The sequence below is a fragment of the Haliaeetus albicilla genome, chromosome 1 (genome assembly GCF_947461875.1).
Source record: "Haliaeetus albicilla chromosome 1, bHalAlb1.1, whole genome shotgun sequence".
NCBI lineage: Eukaryota > Metazoa > Chordata > Aves > Accipitriformes > Accipitridae > Haliaeetus > Haliaeetus albicilla.
Window position 1 is genome coordinate 29359195 of NC_091483.1, and position 18995 is coordinate 29378189.

The 18995-nt window shown below is 41.7% G+C and overlaps 1 protein-coding gene across 6 annotated transcripts in view; it reads left to right on the forward strand.

Moving 5' to 3' along the window:
• Positions 1 to 18995, forward strand: part of PPP3CA (protein phosphatase 3 catalytic subunit alpha) — a 204561-nt gene that overhangs the window by 69126 nt on the left and 116440 nt on the right. The window lies entirely within an intron of this gene.

Below are 18995 nucleotides of genomic sequence, written 5' to 3' on the forward strand. Positions count from 1 at the left end.
TGAGCACTTAGCTGCAATGTCTGCCTGGGTTTAATTTGTTTGTACAGGCACTTTTTGTGAAATGGGGAGGGCTTTTGAAAGGCTCACCTTCTCCCTTGAGTTTTCTGGTGATAAAAGAGGGTACTTCAATACTTCAAACCTGGAGCTACCCACTGGCTGCCGGTAAAACACGAGAGGCTCTCTTGTGTTCTCTTCTCAGAGCGATATTGCTTCTGGAGATAATGGGTTTGCTGAAGATACTCTTTGAACAGAGGCAAGGTGGTTGTAGTATTTTGGGTCAAAATGAAGGTAGCCTGTATTGAGGAGTTTCTGTATGCACTTTGGGTACAATACACATTATTTTAGAAGGATCTGAACGATCCAAATTGGCTGGGGTACTCATAGCCCCAAGATACATTTCTTTTTACCCATTCCCCCTCAAAAACTTTTTCAAATGGGATAAATATTTCCAGAGGTAATGTGCTTTTGGGGTTTGTGCTTGAATTTGTATTGATTGAGAGTTACTATAGTTTAGAAGCCTTGCAGCTATTTGGTGCGTTTGCTAGATACTATCCTTGAGGCCTTTGGGAGCATGTGGATTAGTGTCCGTTATCCTTTGAATTCAGCTGGAATCTCTTATTTGAGGTGGTGAGACTTTAAGACATATACTTCCCCCAAATTTTTACAAAATTCATTTAATTTCTTACGGCGGGACTCTCAGAAGTGACCAATTGTTCACATCTGCACAATGTAATGTTAGCTGTCAGCAAACCTAGAGAAGCATTTTTAATTTCTCAGGTGTGTGTGATATGGGGGGTGTGTGTGTGTGAAAAGGAAATAGAAGTCAGTATAGACTTTGGTGCTTCTTTCTAGTTCTGTATAGCTTTAATAGATAAAAATCCATAACCTGTATAGGTTTTACTTGTGTGCATGAACATGCACATAAACACAGGCACGCGGGTATATAAGTTCGTTACAATTTCTGTAATCGCAACTCACTCCTTTATTCTTAAACATGTAAAAGAGTGTAACAAGGGCGTCAGAAGTATGTCCTGATACCACTATCGTGTGCATTATTTCCTCAAAACATCTCAGAGTGTTTTGTTTAGAATAATTGTGCACAGATAGGTATTATAAATACTTCACGTCTGTGTGCAATCTCTGTCCACTTTACAGGTACTTCTGCATTTGCTGTAGATGGTGCAGGGTAACAGAAGTTAAAAATCACTTCAAGAAGCACAATCGTAATTTTTTCAATTATTTTTAATTGTGCAAAGTTTAAGGTATTTAAAAAAAACCCAACCCCAAAACCTCTTGATTTTGAAAATGTGTAGGGCAAATTGCTTGGTTTGGGATACCTTTGTGCATTTTAAAGGTGCTTTCTTTTGTTATACTGTTCCCGGAGTAACTGTTGCCTTGGTCACAGCATATCCAAAGAAGTGGTGATGAGGTACTGGCTATGCAAATCTTCACGCCCCTTTCAGGTCAGTAAGGCGTATATTTTGACTCCATCTTCCAGTTAATGATATTATGTACCCTTTTTTAATGTCGTTCTTGCATATGGTCAAAACTAGGCGAGCTTTGCCCTTTTTCTGAGCAGCAAACCACTTTGAAAGACGTTCATCCTCTTAACAAGGAGAGAACCATAGCAAGCCTCTATGGAGATGGTTTGAAGTGCTCATCTTGCAAGTAAATACCAGGCATCTGCAGGATCCCTGCTGGAGGCTCAGCCGGGAGATGTAGCAAGTATTTTGCCCCTTCTGTGATGTTTTCACTCAGCCTAGTTGGGGTTGCATCAGGGCGTTAGTCAGCATGCAGCATTGCCTCAAGAGATTTTTTGCTGCATGTGTATTATCAAATCACAGGTCAAGCTTACAACACAGTGAGGCCATGCCAGGGGTTTTGAATATGTGGTACATCAGAAGTTTGCCATTAAAACAGAGTAAGAGAAGGGACAATTCCAAAACCTAAATATTTCTAAATTTTGGATGCCTTGGGAATTACCAGGTTTTATGTTGGTATTTTTACTCCATTTGATTTTAGAAGCCAGCTGTACACCAGAGGTCTTGGAGATTGTTTTGTGTAGGAGAATAAAAAGTGTGTGAGGGATAATTTTGTTGATTATTGTTTTCTAAGGCTTTATTGAAACTGCATGAGTACATACAAATAAAAAAGAGCTGAATCAAACAGGAGAAAGTCTTCTCTGTGTGGCTACAGATTTGTTTCAGGACGTGTTGAACACACAAACTCCTTTCTCTACATCTTTTTTTTTTTTTTTTTTTTTCTTTCCCTCCCTGCTTGTTTTCCCACTGCTTGTTCAGGCTGTGAAGTTTTCTTTCCCCTCGAGCTTCTCTAACTTCCTGCTGCCTCTCTTGCACTGGTGGGTAAATCTGCATGAAGCAAGAACCAGTGAATTCTCTGGCCTCGTGCCCCTTTATGCCCCCTCATTTGAGTTGTGAAGTATGCCTTTTATCTGTGGGTCTTTATAATAAGCTTAATGCAAACCCGTTGTTCAGTGTGAGAAGTTAACTGCAGCCTTGGAAAGATGCATCTTTCATTTCCAAGTAGCAGGAACTAGCCCCTTGGTATTTGAATAAAAGCACTAACAACCCCATGTTCTACTTAAGTCAGAGTTGGTTTCCTTGAGTCAAGATGATACGCAGAAATTAAGTAATACATCTAAGAAAACAGAACAGCTCAGCACTCTCTCTGAGAGAAAAACTAAGTGGCATGTTCATGGATTGCATATGCTGGATGTCGTCTTGGCGCTAGGTTGCGATTATAGCTTGCTTCTCTAGGTCCTGCTTTGCCTTATGCTGCTTTGCTTCATTATGGTAATAATGCAGCAGGCCAGCTACGTTAGTTAGATCAGTAATATCAGTATAATGATATTTCAGATAGATAAATTCCTGTTTCTTGCTAAGGTCATTTAATCAAAAATTCTGATGAACCTTACAGATAAGCTCATCTCTTGGTAATACAGTGAGTGAATGGTCTGGAGAGATTAAGAACCAGTGAAAATGTGTTAGCTAGTTTTATCATTTGCAATCCATTGGTGACTAGATCTGTTTTTCTATTTCCATGAGAAATAGCATTTGTGGCTTCTCTGATGACTAATGGTGCTTACTTTTATGTATAACTATAAATCTCACAGAAAACCTGACTTGAGATCTTTGCTAGAGCACTTGAGTCCTTTTTGCCACTCTTGTTTTTTACTGTTCCTTATGTGGAAAACACCTTAATTTTATTTGTCCTAACATTCATTATTAATAGTAACTTCTATAAATGCATGCACACTGTAGTCTTGCCATGCTGCAGCAGTAACTTGCACAGTTGTCACCCCATTCTTCTCCTCCCTTAATCTTGTAGCCATACCTGCATCCCAGGTTAATTAAAACTTTTCAGTTCAAGGAGGAGTAAAATTTCTCACCTTTTGTGGAGGTCCACTAACAGTCTATTATTCCTTCCTGGAGGAAAAGACATTTTTCTCAGCTTTTCTTGATAACTTAACTGAGCTGCTTAGCATAACAAAATTTTCAGACTCCGTAGGACCAGAGAAAAATTGCTTATGCAGGAGAGGAATGCTGCCATCAAAATTCCTGACTCTAGGACAGATAAGGCCATTTTTTATTCCCAGTGACCACCGAATGTCAAATGTGGAAGCTGTCCTCGGAGCAGAAGGCATGAGTTTAGTTTCCCTGGTGCCTGCATCTGCCTAGGTTGCAGTGTCACATTTCCTTTCCCCCCATCTGATCCAGGGCTTTTGGGTCATCTTTGGAAAAGTATCTGGGGCTTGGTCAGGGTTGGGGAGAGGACCTCCAAACCTCAGCTTGGACAGGTCTATAGCTGAGATTGTCACCAAGAGAAGAGGAGATGGTATTGAGCTAAGGTCTCTCAGCCACAGCTTACTTCACTGAGTGAAGTGAGCTCTGGCTGACTGAAGTCTCTTTTGATCTCAGTTTGAAATAATAGTGACCTGTTCTGTACTAAGAGGTGTGACCAAACAGGCCTCCCTCCACCTCGCTGTTAGCAAATGGAAGAGTCCTCTGTTCTTGGTTTCTCTCTGGTAACTGTGCTCATTTGCTGGTTTTTTTTTGGAAAGGGTGCTGGAAGTCCTGTTGTGCTGTGCTGCTCTTCATGCAGGCATCCTTCACAGAACCACCATGCCAAACACACGGTGGTGGATGACAGAACTTAGTGCCCTAGTGCTGAGGTCTCTCTGTGGGTGTAGTCATCAGCAAGTGAAGATTAAATTGCTTGCATACAACAGACCTGGGAATAAAGCACAGGTCTCTGATTCTCTCATAGCCTCATAAAGCTCCTTTTTTAAACTCCAGCGTTCTGCTTAAGAACAAGATGTTTCACAGAGTATCAGCAAAATGGTAAATTTAGACAGATTTATTTTTATCCAACACATTTATTACGCAGCAATTGAGATTTGAGGGAAGATATGGTTTACAAAAATATGAAAGCATCTTTAATAAATAAAGGGAGGATTTGGATTAAATATCCTTTTAAATACAGGACTAGAAGCTTATACCGAGGGCTTTGAAACTCTATTGCTGCCACATATACCCAGATAAAACCCAGAACAACAGTTTAAAAAAAAAAAAAATAAAAAATGCTATTAAAGTACATAGTGGTGGAATTGTCAAAAACTTACCTTTTTTTTTTTTTCTTTTTTCAATCATGCATGTGTTATTTTTAAAATAAAAACAACTTTCTACAGCAGTCCAGGTTAGCTGATGGAAATAAATGTGTTTTGGAGATGAATCCAAGGCAGAATTTCCATGTGGATGCTCCATGGTGTAAGCACCGGTAGGCGCGAGCCATGAAAACGGAACAAAAATACCAGGGCTGATTCACAGCCACGTTACTTCACATTAATGCCAGCGTCACTGAGTTTGGTTTGGTAAGTTTTATTTAGACATCGAGAGCAGGCTGAACCCTGTTTCAAAGCTCACAGTGTGATCCGTTATGCTGGATTAGAAAGAACATTTGTTTAATGGCATTACAGCAGCATGGCACGGTGGTGAATGTGGTCAATAATCTTTAGTATTGATCTATGCGAACTGTAATAACATCACAAGAAAATTAGTTCTTTGAGTGTGTTGGAAGAAGAACAAGTCGTTGTTGGGAATTGGTTCATACAATGTACTGGAAGAGTTTCAATTCTTTTCATGGGGAGCAAAAGGCACCGTTGCTTATTGGGCCCATGGAGGGCTTATGTACCCTTTGCCTTCTGCTCACGGCCTTTCTGAAATGGAGGGCTGAATTTCCTATTAAATATTCTAGTTTGAACTGGGGTATTAGTTTGAACTGGCAAGCAGTATCTCCGATATCAGGCAAGACGAAACAAATGGTGCTGAGCATGTGCTGAATTGATTAAAGTTCAGTTCCAGGAGAAGGCAGTCATTTAAACTGTCTTTTGGTATTTAGTAAAGACTGTGATAGTTTTTGTTTTGTTTTGTTTTAATATGACTCTGTGTAACACGATGTGTAATGTCCCTAAATCCTAATCTAGACAAAGCCAAACCATGCTGTGTGAAGACTGTTGGTATCTTGCTGTTAAACTGCAGAGGAAAAAAAAAAAAGGCTAGTGCCTTTTCATATTACTGTTTTTCCAGGTATATGACCTGACCCCTAAACAAGAAAGGGCTGTTATTGGATCAGTAATAGGTGTAGCCTGGCACAAATTAGTTTTCTTACATAATCAGGTGCATTTTTTTTTATGCTTATCCTGTGTTTCCTGTCTATTGATTATGGCTGAACAAGCAGAATTCAGTTTTAGTGTAATTCTGAAATGATGTTTTTCACACTAATATGTGTAGAGCTTGGCCAGTTTCTCATACAACATAAACCAGTATAAGTCAGTATAGATTCACTTGTGCAGAAGCATGCTGTTTTAAAACTTCTGTTGAAGGCAAAAATGCTACTAAAACAAGCAAAGCTGTTCGGGAGTAAAAAAAAACCCAAACCTGAACAAAACCCAAACCAAAAAACCCAAACCATCAACTGCTGTTTTCAATTACTTTTTAAGGTTAATTTGGCTCCTGCTGCAGTCCTCCTACTTAGTCCATACACGTATTTATATTTGTAAGGCTTTACTCTTTAATTTTTACAGCCTTGGTCTTTTTGGACTGATTTATGAAGTGCTGGTGTAGATCTGCTACTTACTGCATGTCTCATGACCAGCTAAATAATAAACCAGGTTAACATTTACAGATCAGCATGATTTTTTGATTTAGTTCACATGGAATAGTTTAGACATTAATGTTTTAAATGTTCTTCACATCCTGATATTTATCGGCTTAGGTAGAGTGTTTGGGTTTTTTGTTTGTTTGTTTTCCCTAAGGTTTGCTTTCTTAAAAAAAATTTAAATAAACCTTAGACAATTCAAAGATGCTACTTGCAAGTCCTTTGGTCAGTGTTAGGAGCTTAGAGCCTAGAAGATACAGGCAGTAAAGTACTGAGCTCTGTTAGCATCCCTAGCCCCTTGTCTTTGCCCTGTAGGCTGCAGGCTCTTTGGGCAAGGTATTGATTGCTAGATGCCAAGATGTCCTAAATTTGAAATGTAAGGTTGTTTTTTTTTTTTAAAAGGATTGCTTTGTAACTCTAGCAGAAATTTCCATTTCCTCTGCCTGGTGAATAGCTTCTTGACTTTCTTGTAGCAGCAAGAGGTGAGCTGGTGCTTCTTGTTCCAGGAAGCAACTTCTGCAGGCTGACATTTAAGCAGAGCAACTTCTATAATGTAACATTTAAGTCATGTTAGAAAATAGAGTATCTGCAAATAAAGGTTGCTTTACCTGCACTTCCTCATCTCTTCTTCTAGGACTGTTTTAACAAATTTGTGTGACTAATGCCAGACTGTGCATAGTGGTAAATTTTTGGAAGCTAAATCTTCGTTGTATTTAAACCTTGTCCTGATGGAGCAGCTTTAGAAAGGAAAGGATGTTTGCTTTTCTGCCCTTTTGCATGTCACTGATGACTTTGAGGTGGACCTCAAAGCTAAGCTGATTTCTGACTAAACTTGGTAATGGTACCCTCTTATGCTCAAAAGGTGTGAGAAGGTCTTAACTAAGACTTAAGTTTCTAGGTGAGGAATTGTCTGCAGTGCCCCTTGTAGCTATGTTGAGAGATAAGAGACTGAAATTTGGTACTGTCAACTGAGACTGAAGTAGGTTGAACGAGAAAGTCAGAAGAAAATGGTGCCATAAATCTGGATTGACACCTGAAGGTTATTCAGGTCCTAGAATTGATTATTTTTTTCCCAGTAGATTGAAATAATTTCACATGCGATCACTTCCTAATTGCTTACAATTAGGAACAATAGTGAAGTCTTACTGTAGAAAAGAAATCATCCATCACTCAAGTATTTTGGGGGATGGAGGAATGTGCCTGATTCCTTATCTAAGTCTTGGAAGACCTTTGGTATTTTCCATTGTTACAAGGGTTTTTTTTCCCTGACTTTATTTTCTCCAAATGAATTGTTCCTATAAAGGAATTTAAACTCTGGATAATTATTGTTCTGTGTTCCAAAAGCTAATAAAAACAAAGCTCAACAGTATGCAGTTGGAGGCCTATGGAAAAACGTGGGTGTAACACACAAAGCAGAAAAACAAACTTTGCTGTTGAGGCCAGGAAGCTACGATCACATTTTCCAGTTTTAACTGTATGTGTTGGTTCTAACTGGGAATGTTCTTGTTAGACTGAATTTTTCCTCTCTATTTTATTTTGTAGTTGTTTTTTTATCCATAAACTGTGGACAGGTGAGGATAATAAATATCAAAGATACTTGCATATGACCTCAAACACAGGGAAAGGTTATATTTTTGTAATATTTTATAGAGATGCACGTTGCTTTGTGCTCTATAAGACTGGAAGGATTTGTTTGCTTATATTCCAGTAGTTGCCCAAAAGATACTCTGGGAATGCTGTTAGTAAATAACCACATATCCTACAATTTGGTATTTCAGACAGACCCATTTCTTTGAATTATGAGGCTTTTCTTTCATGCAACTCTTTTAAAGTGTACCTCCTTCCCTTCCGCTTTCCAACCTGTACCTCTTACTAAGTTCTCAGGGTATGCTCTCTGATGTGTCTGTTGCTTGTAAATGTTCTCCTCTAAAAGTTTTGATGTCATCATTTTTTTCAGATATTTTTGAGAAACTGAAAAACATTTTTATTGCTCATTGTTTGATAATGATTTAAGATTAGAGTTAGATTTAGCAGGTTACAGTAATCCAAATTTATGTGTGTTAATGATATCAACACTTCAGTTTATTATAAAAGTGTTCAGAGCGGTTTGGATGGGTACATGTCAATCAATTCACCAGACGAAAATCAAACCACCAAGGGAATATTGTGTGTTTATCCAGGCCTTTCTGTGTTTTATTATTCTTCATTTGAGCCCAGAGTAATGTGTTACTGCTCTAATGCTTCTGAAGAACTTCTTTATGTAAATTCTTCTTTAGGATTTTTAAGGTTTCCTGTGGTGAATATAAAGAACATAAAATCCTATATTGGTGGGTGGTTTTTTGTTTCTTTAATGGATTGTTTTGTGTGTGTGTGTGGTGACTTAAGGTGGCATACCTACTTATGGTTGTTCTTTTCAAGTATAATTTGACCTGAGTTTATGAGAAGATTGGTTATGTTCTTTTAAAGAGTTGAAGAAAGATGTTGCTATATACTTTTCTTATTGTTAGGTACTATATAGTCTGGAGAAGGCCACTAATGTCATGAAAAGACCATAGCAATTCCTGAAGTGGTGGGAAGGGGTAATACTGTGACCTTTAATCCTCTGAGAACAGGTAACTTTGTTGAAAAGCCACTGTTAGGATTTCAGATTTGAGGACACTGAAATACTCTCTTACCTCATGTATTGGGTTTGCATGGCAAGGTTTTGGTAGCCGGGGGGCTACAGGGGTGGATTCTGTAAGAAGGTGCTAGAAGCTTCCCCCATGTCTGATAGAGCCAATGCCAGCCACTCCAAATGGACCCACAGCTGGCCAAGGCCGAGCCCATCAGCGATGGTGGTAGCACCAGAGCAGAGATTCCCTTGCAGCCCGTGGTGAAGACCATGGTGAGGCAGATTGTCCCCCTGCAGCCCATAGAGGTTAACAGTGGAGCAGATATCCACGTGCAGCCCATGGAGGACCCCACGCCAGAGCAGGTGGATGCCTGAAGGAGGCTGTGACCCTGTAGGAAGCCCGTGCTGGAGCAGTCTGTGCCTGAAGGACTGCACCCATGGAAGGCACCCACGCTGGAGAAGTTCGAGAAGAACTGCAGCCTGTGGGAAGCAGCCATGTTGGAGAAGTTCATGGAGGACTGTCTCCTGTGGGAGGGACCCCATGCTGGAGCAGGGGAAGGCTGTGAGGAGTCCTGCCCCTGAGGAGGAAGGAGCAGCAGAGACAAGGTGTGATGAACTGACCCCAACCCCCATTCCCTGTCCCCCTGTGCTGCTGAGGAGGGAGGAGGTAGAGAAAATTGGGAGTAAAGTTAAGCCCTGGAAGAAGGGAGGGGTGGGGGGAAGGTGTTTTAAGTTTTAGATTTTATTTTCTCATTATCGTACTCTGATTTTGAGTTGTAATAAATTAAACTAATTTCCCCAAGTTGAGTCTGTTTTGCCCGTGACAGTAATTGCTGAGTGATCTCCCTGTCCTTAACTCGACCCACGAGCCTTTTGTTGTTATAGTTTCTCTCCCCTGTCCAGCTGAGGAGGTGGAGTGATAGAGCAGCTTTGGTGGGCACCTGGTGTCCAGCTAGGGTCAACCCGCTCCACCTCAGCTGGGTAATTCAACAGAAATGACAGGATTTCAGCCTCATTCTGTTGTTCCAAGTTAATGGTCACTTTCAGTGCCCTTCCTCTCTGCTGTGCAACTCATCTGTTTGCACAAAGATCCCTGTATGCTCATAGTTTAGGCAAGATAATCCATCAAAAACATATCCGCATCGTTGAGAGGTAATGAAATGGCTCCTGGCACAAAGTGCAGAGCCAGCTTCACAACTGGTTGGTTGCAGTCTTCTCCTATGAAGTAACAAGGTGCTGCAAGGGGGTAGATTTAATCTTTCCTTTGCAAGTTTGAGGCTCAAATCCTGCAGAAGTGTTTTGTCTGAAGAATTGGATTCCCTTAGGTATCACAGAGTTATGCTACATGAGGACTGCTTGCAGTGTGCTTGAATGGGTTGGCTTAGGGTGGGACATTTCATGTGAGAAGTGAAGGGGAGAAGCGTACTGATTAGAAGGCCGCATCAAGTGCCTTAGCATCTGGAAAAAACTTGGCAATATGTTGGGGACAATACATGGTTGACATAGCCCTTCATTTTGCAAACGCTTTCCTAGCGTAGCTTCTGTCCAAAGTTAGGTGAGCTTCTCTAATGCAGTTCTGTCTTTGCTGTTGTGTTCTCCAGTTATGATTGAAATGTCAGAAGATATCAAAAATAGTTATCAGAGCTGGGATATTCGGTGAAGTGTCTTTTGTTATTTTCTTTTTTATTTTTTTATTTTGAGCCTTCATATATCAAGAAATTATGGTAGCAAGGCTCATCTCAGTCTTCTGTGAAGCAGTTTCCTTGCCAACCTGTAATGCACCAAGGACTAGAATTAGTTAATGGCTTCAACAGCAATTAAACAGCCCTGTTGTGGTGGATTTTGTTGCCCCCAACCATTCTTTGAGCAAGATGCTCCTCCCCCCACGTTACATGAAGAGGAGTCAGTGATCTTGGGTAAATACTGACCATTTTTACCACAACTGACTGGCAAGTCTACTGATAATGGTTATTTCTGGGTCATGGATGTTATTGCCTCTTCTCAAGTGGCCTGTTTTCCATGCTGCCAGCTGAGATATCTGTCAAAGGAATTCCTTTCTATTTTCTCTCTAAATTTAGTATATGTGGGCTTTGTTGAGGAATGACCCTCTTGTCTGCTCCTGATTTAGTTTACAGGTGCTGTTATTCTAAGGTGACTTCATGCAACAGCACCTTCTTTTTGATGGACTGTTTCTTTATGCAGTATTGACTACCTTGCCCAGTGGAACCCTTAGCTTCCTGTGAAGCAACATACCTTCTTCTTGAGTGACATTGATTTAATTATGTCTTTAAACAAATACAGGTGTGAGCACTTCTGATTACACTGCAAGAACTTCTTGGCCATGGGGAAAAATTAATGCTAAATTACTATAGGAATCCTCATACTTTCTTATTATATTGTAGATTTATTTTCCAGATTTTAATTTCCGACACTTTCACCATCCGGTGAGCAGATTTAGTAAAAAAAAAGTTCTCAAATACATTATGTCTTAAAATGGGAGGTGAAAGCTTGATCGTTTAGAAAGGGATTGTGAATTCCAGTGATGTTTCAGAGTCAGGAGTAGCTTCCAGGCAGGCTTTACATCACACGTGCCTACTCTAATGACAGTAGCTAATGTAAAATGAAACCTGATAGTTTTTGTTAGAAAACATCAGAACATGAGTTCCACTGAGAAAATATTGGTTTAAGTCTTATGCTGTCATATAAATAGTTGGATTTTTTTTTTACCAGATGGAGACATATTTTCCTGTCTAAAATTCAAGTGGACAAAAAAAATAAGAACTTGCACATATTATGAATGCTATAGTACAAATTTTTGTATTGAAAAGAAATCTTGTCTTCTAAATAAGTCACCCATCTGTATGCTACTCCTAAAAATTACCTGCTAAGAAAAAAGTGTGTAGGTTAAAAAAAGATCCCAGTGATCCACTGTGTTTGAATGGTGGATCTGTCGCCAGATAACTTGTGCATGGAGGTGAAGGCATCGTCCATGTGCCGCCTGAGGAAATCTGCAGAGGGGGATGTTTGTCACGTGAGAACTTGATGTCCTGGGTGGCTGAGCATTTTTTGCAGCGCTCTTTCCCTTTCCCACCACTTTGGTGAGTGCTGTGCTGCCTGGGAGGTTTTGCTCTGTTCCCCTTAGCAGCTGTGGATGGCAGTGACTCATCCTCTTGTTCCTGTCTGTCACCTGAAGTAAGTAGTATTCTTGAAAAAAAAATTCACCGTTCTTTCCCTTTTGGTTCATAGTAACCCTGTAAGCCAGAAATTTGTAGGCAACTGTACAGGAACATGCTCAGAATTATGTAGTGTTAAACTATTGCCATTAGGTAAAAAAGTTGATCTTTGGCTGCTGCTTTATATACTGGACCGTAGCTTTGGTCAGATGTGGCATGGTACAGAAATGCAGAACTCTGATTAAATAGTAAATACTCCAGTATGGATGTTGTTCTTGTTCAGCAGGAATGCCCAAGAATACGCCATGTGTTGAACCACATTGTAAAATGGGGGTAGATTTTCAAACTCAGCCTGCAAAAAGTGTTAGTTAGCTATTAAAAATGTTCCTGACTTTCAAAAATACAGTTTTGTTGGAGTTTCCAAGATGACAGGAAAATTTTATGTATACCAAGTCTGAAAGTTATGAATAAGTAGATGTAAAAAAATAAAGCTGCAGAGTGACCTGACTTTTTTTTGCATGTGTAGAGTAAGCATCGACCGGTTTAATAACTTGTGCTCTAGCCACTGCTATAGTGCAAATGTTTCTTAAAATGCAGAATTGCAAATTGCCATCAGACAAATGCAATGCATTGAGTTATTGAGATAATGATAGTTAATGTTGTGTTTTCCCTACAAATGAAGAGGAAAGCATTTATTTTTCATAAAAGTATGGTGTGCTACAAACAGTTATATACAGACATGCAGCATAAGTGATATGAAATTACAGGACAAGAATTACAGAGGGAGATAATTTGCAAGGAACTTGAATATTGATGAAAGGCATTTTTTCTTATGGGCAGCCTCCTCTGACAGTATTAATTCAGTGTACAGCTTCATTTTAAAATTAATAATATATAAACAAAATAATGCTTGCTTTGCCGCATGCTTGTATTTTATTTATGTATGCACACATGGTCCACTCTAATTAAGCACAGCTCTTTATGGTTTATTTATTTGTTCTAGAGAGGCTGCTTAATATTTGAGAGAAACAGTAACGATGTGTCTGACCTTTGCAGTGGCTGTGTTAATGGTAAGATGGGTTTTGCAGGAACCTGCAAGAACAATAAAATAGCAGGTTGATCTTTTTCTCCATTTGCTGGAACATGCTCAAGAGACCTGAAAGCACAAGAGGAAAAAAAAAACCAAACCAGTAAGTGGTTAAAGAGTATTTTCTTGTGTTTTCAGATCTCGGGAGGATGCTACTGACAGGCTGAGGTAAAGGGTTAAAAACTTTGTTTCTTTTCTTTTTGTTGTGGTCTGTGTTTTATTACCAAACCACCAGGGTAGTATTTCACATAGTGAATAGTTGGTTTGGTTTTTTTTTAATGCTAATACAAAGAAATAAATGTAAACAGAGGTAGAAACCCGTCCGGGTTTTAAGTTTTATAGGGTGTGGATAAACATGCATGATTTTCTTCTGTGGTGGTCTTGCAGTGGGATTTGTCACTAAACTTCCTAAAAATACACCTGGTATGTACACACAAATTTTATTGCCTCTCCCTTTTTTATGACCTTTGCTTAATACAGATTCCCACCTCTTTTTACAAAAAGGTCCCCTGAGCCTGTGCCGTGGCGAGAAGCTCGGTGCCGGCAGTTCAATCCGCCACTCCTTCCTCCTCCTGCCTCTCCCTGGTGGGCTCCTCTCCCAGCTCCGTGCTCTTCCCTGTTGTGTATGCTGTGTGCACAGCTGCTGTCTGATGAGGCTCTTGGTTTTATTTCTGATAAAGGCAAAACCACTGGGAGAGAAAGAGTCATTTGTTGCAAGCGCTAATAGCATAGTTTTAAAAAAAGTGGGAAAAGAAAGCAGGTATGGAGAAGCTGATGGATACCTGTGTATTCAGATGGTAACATTGCTATATATAAAGCAATGGAAATTAGATGTTTATGTTTATGTTTATAAAAGGATTTTGATTGATCCAGGCATTTGTGGGTGATACCAGTAAAGAATGATGTTTAACTGACTTCCACATGAACATGACCATTTCTTACATTATTCTGTGGAAGATCTGTGTATGTGTACATACAAAATTAATATTTTCATAATGGAAGATGCAATTTGTGGTCTATTCAGTTGCTCATGTTTTTGCTAATTAATCATTAATCATCTCCTATTGGAACAGTATCTTTTTTTCTTTAATTAGCCGCTGGTACGTTTCTTAGAAAACTGCCTGCAGAGCAACAGTGCTGCAGTTTATGCCATATATTTCTCTTAATCAGTAGGTAACATTTCACAGCTTTTGTTTGCTTGATTGCTTGTCTGGTTTGCTCTATCTTTATAAATGTGAAAATTTCCTTTCAGCATACATCCATATATGGTAGTTACCTCAAAGTAATAGTATGCTGCATAGGTTGTTACACTGTGATAGCTTTGCAGAAGACCAGAGGTGGTTGTCTTGCGAAGGAATGCAAACTAATGGTACATGCTTCTTCCAGCCAAACTCATTGGAGATTAGTAACAATTTTTCCCTCTCCTCCTTCCTCCCTGCAGAAAATGCAGGACCATTAGGACTAGCTAGCCTTCTGGGTTGTTTTCATGGTTTTTTTTTTCATAGTTGGTTGGGGGGCTTGGCGGGGGGGGGGGTTGTTTGGGTTTTTGTTTGTTTGTTTGTTTTTTTCAGAAGAAGGATGGAAGCTTGGAGAACTGCTGAGTTCTCATTCACCTCCCTTTTTTGTGCAATGTTGATTCTTTTTCTGTGTTGCATAATGAATTGTTAACGGCTCATGTATCTGCCTGGGGAGGGACGAGGAGCTGACCAAGAGCTTATGGGTCAGGATTAAAGGGAGGGCAGGGACAGGTGACATTATAGGGGAGGGTCTGCTACAAGCCACTCGACCAGGAGGATTGAGCGGATGAGGCCCTCTTTAGACAGATAGGAGCAGCCTTACGTTCACAAGCCCTGGACCTCATGGAGGACTTCAACCACCCCAATATCTGTTGGAGAGACAACCCAGCAGGGCATAAGCAATCCAGGAGGTTGCTGGAATGCGCTGATGATAACTTCCCTCTCCATGTGATAGAAGAGGTGCTATGTTGGACCTTGTTCTCCCCAACAAGAAGGGGCTGGTGGGGAATGTGAAGCTCAAGGGCAGCCTTGGCTGCAGTGACCATGAAATGGTGGAGTTCAAGATCCTTAGGGCAGCAGGGAGGGCGCATAGCAAGCTCACTACCCTGGACTTCAGGAGAGCAGACTTTGGCCTCTTCTGCTTAGTAGAGTACCATGGGATAAAGCCCTGGAGGGAAGAGGGGCCCAAGCAAGCTGGTTAATATTCCAGGGTCACCTCCTCCAAGCTCAGGAGCAATGCATGCCAACAAAGAGGAAGTCAGGCAAAACCACCAGGAGGCCTGCATGGATGAACACGGAGATCCTGGACAAACTCAAACACAGAAAGGAAGCCTACAGAGGGTGGAAGCAAGGACAGGTAGCCTGGGAGGAATACAGAGAAATTGTCCGAGCAGCCAGGGATCAGGTTAGGAAGGCTAAAGCCCTGATAGAATTTAACCTGGCCAGAGACATCAATGGCAACAAGAAAAGCTTCTATAGGTACGTTGGTGACAAAAGGAAGGCTAGGGAAAATGTGGGCCCTCTCTGGAAGGAAATGGGAGACCTGGTTACCTGGGACATGGAGAAGGCTGAAGTACTCAATGATGTTTTTGCCTCAGTCTTCACTGGCAAGTGCTGCACCCACACCGCCCAGGTTGTAGAAGGCAAAGGCAGGGAGTGGGAGAATGAAGACCCGCCCACCATAGGAGAAGATCGGATTTGAGGATCTAAGGAACCTGAATGTGCACAAGTCCATGGGACCTGATGAGATGCATCCACAGGTCGTGAGGGAACTGGTGGCTGAAGTGGCTAAGCCACTATCCATCATATTGAGAAGTCATGGCAGTCTGGGGAAGTTCCCACAGGCTGGAAAAGGGGAAACATAACCCCCATTTTTAAAAAGGGAAAAAAGGAAGACTTGGGGAACTACTCAGTGTCACCTCTGTGCCCAGCAAGATCATGGAGCAGATCCTCCTGGAAACTATGCTAAGGCACATGGAAAATAAGGAGGTGATTGGTGACAGCCAACATGGCTTCACTAAGGGCACACCATGCCTGACAAATTTGGTGGCCTTCTACAACAGGGTTACAGCGTTGGTGTGTAAGGGAAGAGCAACTGACGTCACCTACCTGGACTTGTGCAAAGCATTTGACACTGTCCCACATGACATCCTTGTCTCTAAATTGGAGAGACATGGATTTGACGGATGGACCACTTGCTGGATAAAGAATTGGCTGGATGGTTGCACTCAAAGAGTTGTGGTCAATGGCTCCATGTCCAAGTGGAGACCAGTGACGAGTGGCATTTCTCATGAGGTTGGTATTGGGACCAGCGCTGTTTAACATCTTTGTCGGCAACACGGACAGTGGGATTGAGTGCACCCTCAGCAAGTTTGCCGACGACACCAACCTGTGTGTTGCGGTTGACACACTGGAGGGAAGGGATGCCATCCAGAGGGACCTTGACAGGCTTGAGAGGTGAGCCCGTGTGAACCTCATGAAGTTCAATAAGGCCAAGTGCAAGGTCCTGCACATGGGTCGGGGCAATCCCAAGCACAAATACAGGCTGGGTGGAGAATGGATTGAGAGCAGCCCTGAGGAGAAGGACTTGGGGGTGTTGGTTGATGAGAAGCTCAACATCATGTGACAATGTGCATTCACAGCCCAGAAGGCCAACCATATCCTGGGCTGCATCAAAAGAAGCGTGACCAGCAGGTCGAGGGAGGTGATTCTGCCCCTCTACTCCGCTCTCGTGAGACCCCACCTGGAGTACTGCATTCAGGTCTGGGGCCCCCAACATATGAAGGACATGGACCTGTTGAATTGAGTCCAGAGGATGGCCATGAAGATGATCAGAGGGCTGGAGCACCTCTCCTGTGAAGACAGGCTGAGAGAGTTGGGGTTGTTCAGCCTGGAGAAGAGAAGGCTCCAGACCTTACAGCAGCCTTCCAGTACCTAAAGGGGGCCTACAAGAAAGCTGGAGAGGGACATTTTACAAGGGCATGTAGTGATAGGACAAGGGCTAATGGCTTTAAACTGAAAGAGGGTAGATTTAGATTAGATGTAAGGAAGAATTTCTTCACTGTGAGGGTGGTGAGGCACTGGAACAGGTTGCCCAGAGAAGGTGTGGATGCCCCCTCCCTGGAAGTGTTCCAGGCCAGGTGGGATGGGGCTTTGAGCAACCTGGTCTAGTGGAAGGTGTCCCTGCCCATGGTGTGGGGGGGTCAGAACTGGATGACCTTTAAGGTCCCTTCCAACCCAAAGCATTCTGAGTCTATGTTTCTGTGATACAGTTGCCTTGCTTTTGAGGGTCTGCTGCAGATAGAAGTGAAAGATTGACAAAGCGTATAATCTCATTTTTGCGAGTTTCATGGGATAGACTTAACTGCAGTAGCTGCAAAAAGTGGGGTGGGGTTTTGGTCTTTAACAGCCTACCTCTTATCATAGAAGTACTATTCAAAACATAAACTATAGCAATCTAGGAGTTCTTGTCAATTGAGTGAGATCATCACGGATCTGTGGCAGGGTTTTCCAGAGCTGAGGGCTGTACTTTAACTTCATTGTTGGTTGTAGGTGTCATTGCTTCAGGAGAATCCTGGTGTTGTCAGGGACGTCATAAACTTTCACCTTCTCCTCTTGTCCCACATTGAAGTCTGAGAGCAGTCGGGCTTCAGTGTTTTACAAAGACCTACATTCATTAGTCCCCACCAGACTACTTCAGTGAATGGACTGCTGGAGCTGGGGCAGCAAAAAGGACAAAAAAATTGAGCTCCCCCCCCCGCAATTTTCTGAAGATGTTTGTGTTTAAAATATCAGTGGAAAATAACTGCACAAAGTGAAATAGTTTATTATCTGCTCTGTTACTTCTGGTAGTGTAAGTGAAGAGTTCTTGGCTTGGGCTTTAAATGATGTGTGTGATTTGTGGTCTGTTTCTGATGTACACTGGTTGTGAAATGAGAAGAAAATTGAAGCTAACAGATACATTGATCTGCTGCATTAGGGTTTCGTGTCTCATGATGTGGCAGAGCTGCCAGTAAGACACTTGGTGGGAGACAAGACCCTTTGGCAGGGACAGGGTTGCACTGCAGATGCAGCCAGCTGAGACCAGCCCTGCGGCCACCTCTTCTCCCTGCTCAGAGCTCCCAAATAACCTGACCCTCCTGCAGCTGTGGCAGGGATCAGTATAATTACCCTGTGGCTGGAGAGGCAGACGGTGCCTGATGCCACTCCGATTGAACTGCAAGGGAAAAGGGGTTAAGCTGGGATAACGCTCCAGCGTCATCCTGGCAGCTGAGAGCATCACCTCTGAGCCTTCTCGCTCCAGCTGGCTCTAGGAGAGCCAGAGCAGGAGTGTCTGAAGTTTGCTATATGCCTCAGACCTTACATGATGGCAGTACGCAGCTCGCTAGTCACTGCCATGTTGCTAGGGCAACCCACCGATTTTCCAACATCAGTCTGATACATCCTCTGCCCTGCTTTTGCTGGAGTGCTCTGTTTGGCACTTAGGCATGCTTTGATGGGCTTTGAATCTATCTTGCGTAGCTAACTATTACTTCTGCTGGGAAGATATATTCCATCTCCCTACCCCAAGTCGTTAGAGACAGGTCTGTCTTGGATTTTAGCATTTTAATTGGAGTGTATCTATGCATGTCCATGCACGGAAGTTAAATATTGCACTTGTTTGTACATTTTATGCTCTTAAGGGAAGAGCATTATATCAATGTTCTCTAGTGCTACTAGAGCAGTTTAAGCTTCATTCCCTTTTTTCCCCTGATATTTCCATGCCTTTTGGGGGGCTTGTTTGAACATATCTACCTGTAAATATGGCCTAAATCTTCCTCTCAGTTTTTTATAAGCATTAATTAGTGGTTCTTGCGCACGTGAATAAAGTAGCCCATGGAATACATGCTCTTTAATGGTATCTTTGATAATGTATGTAGAATTTAAACCAC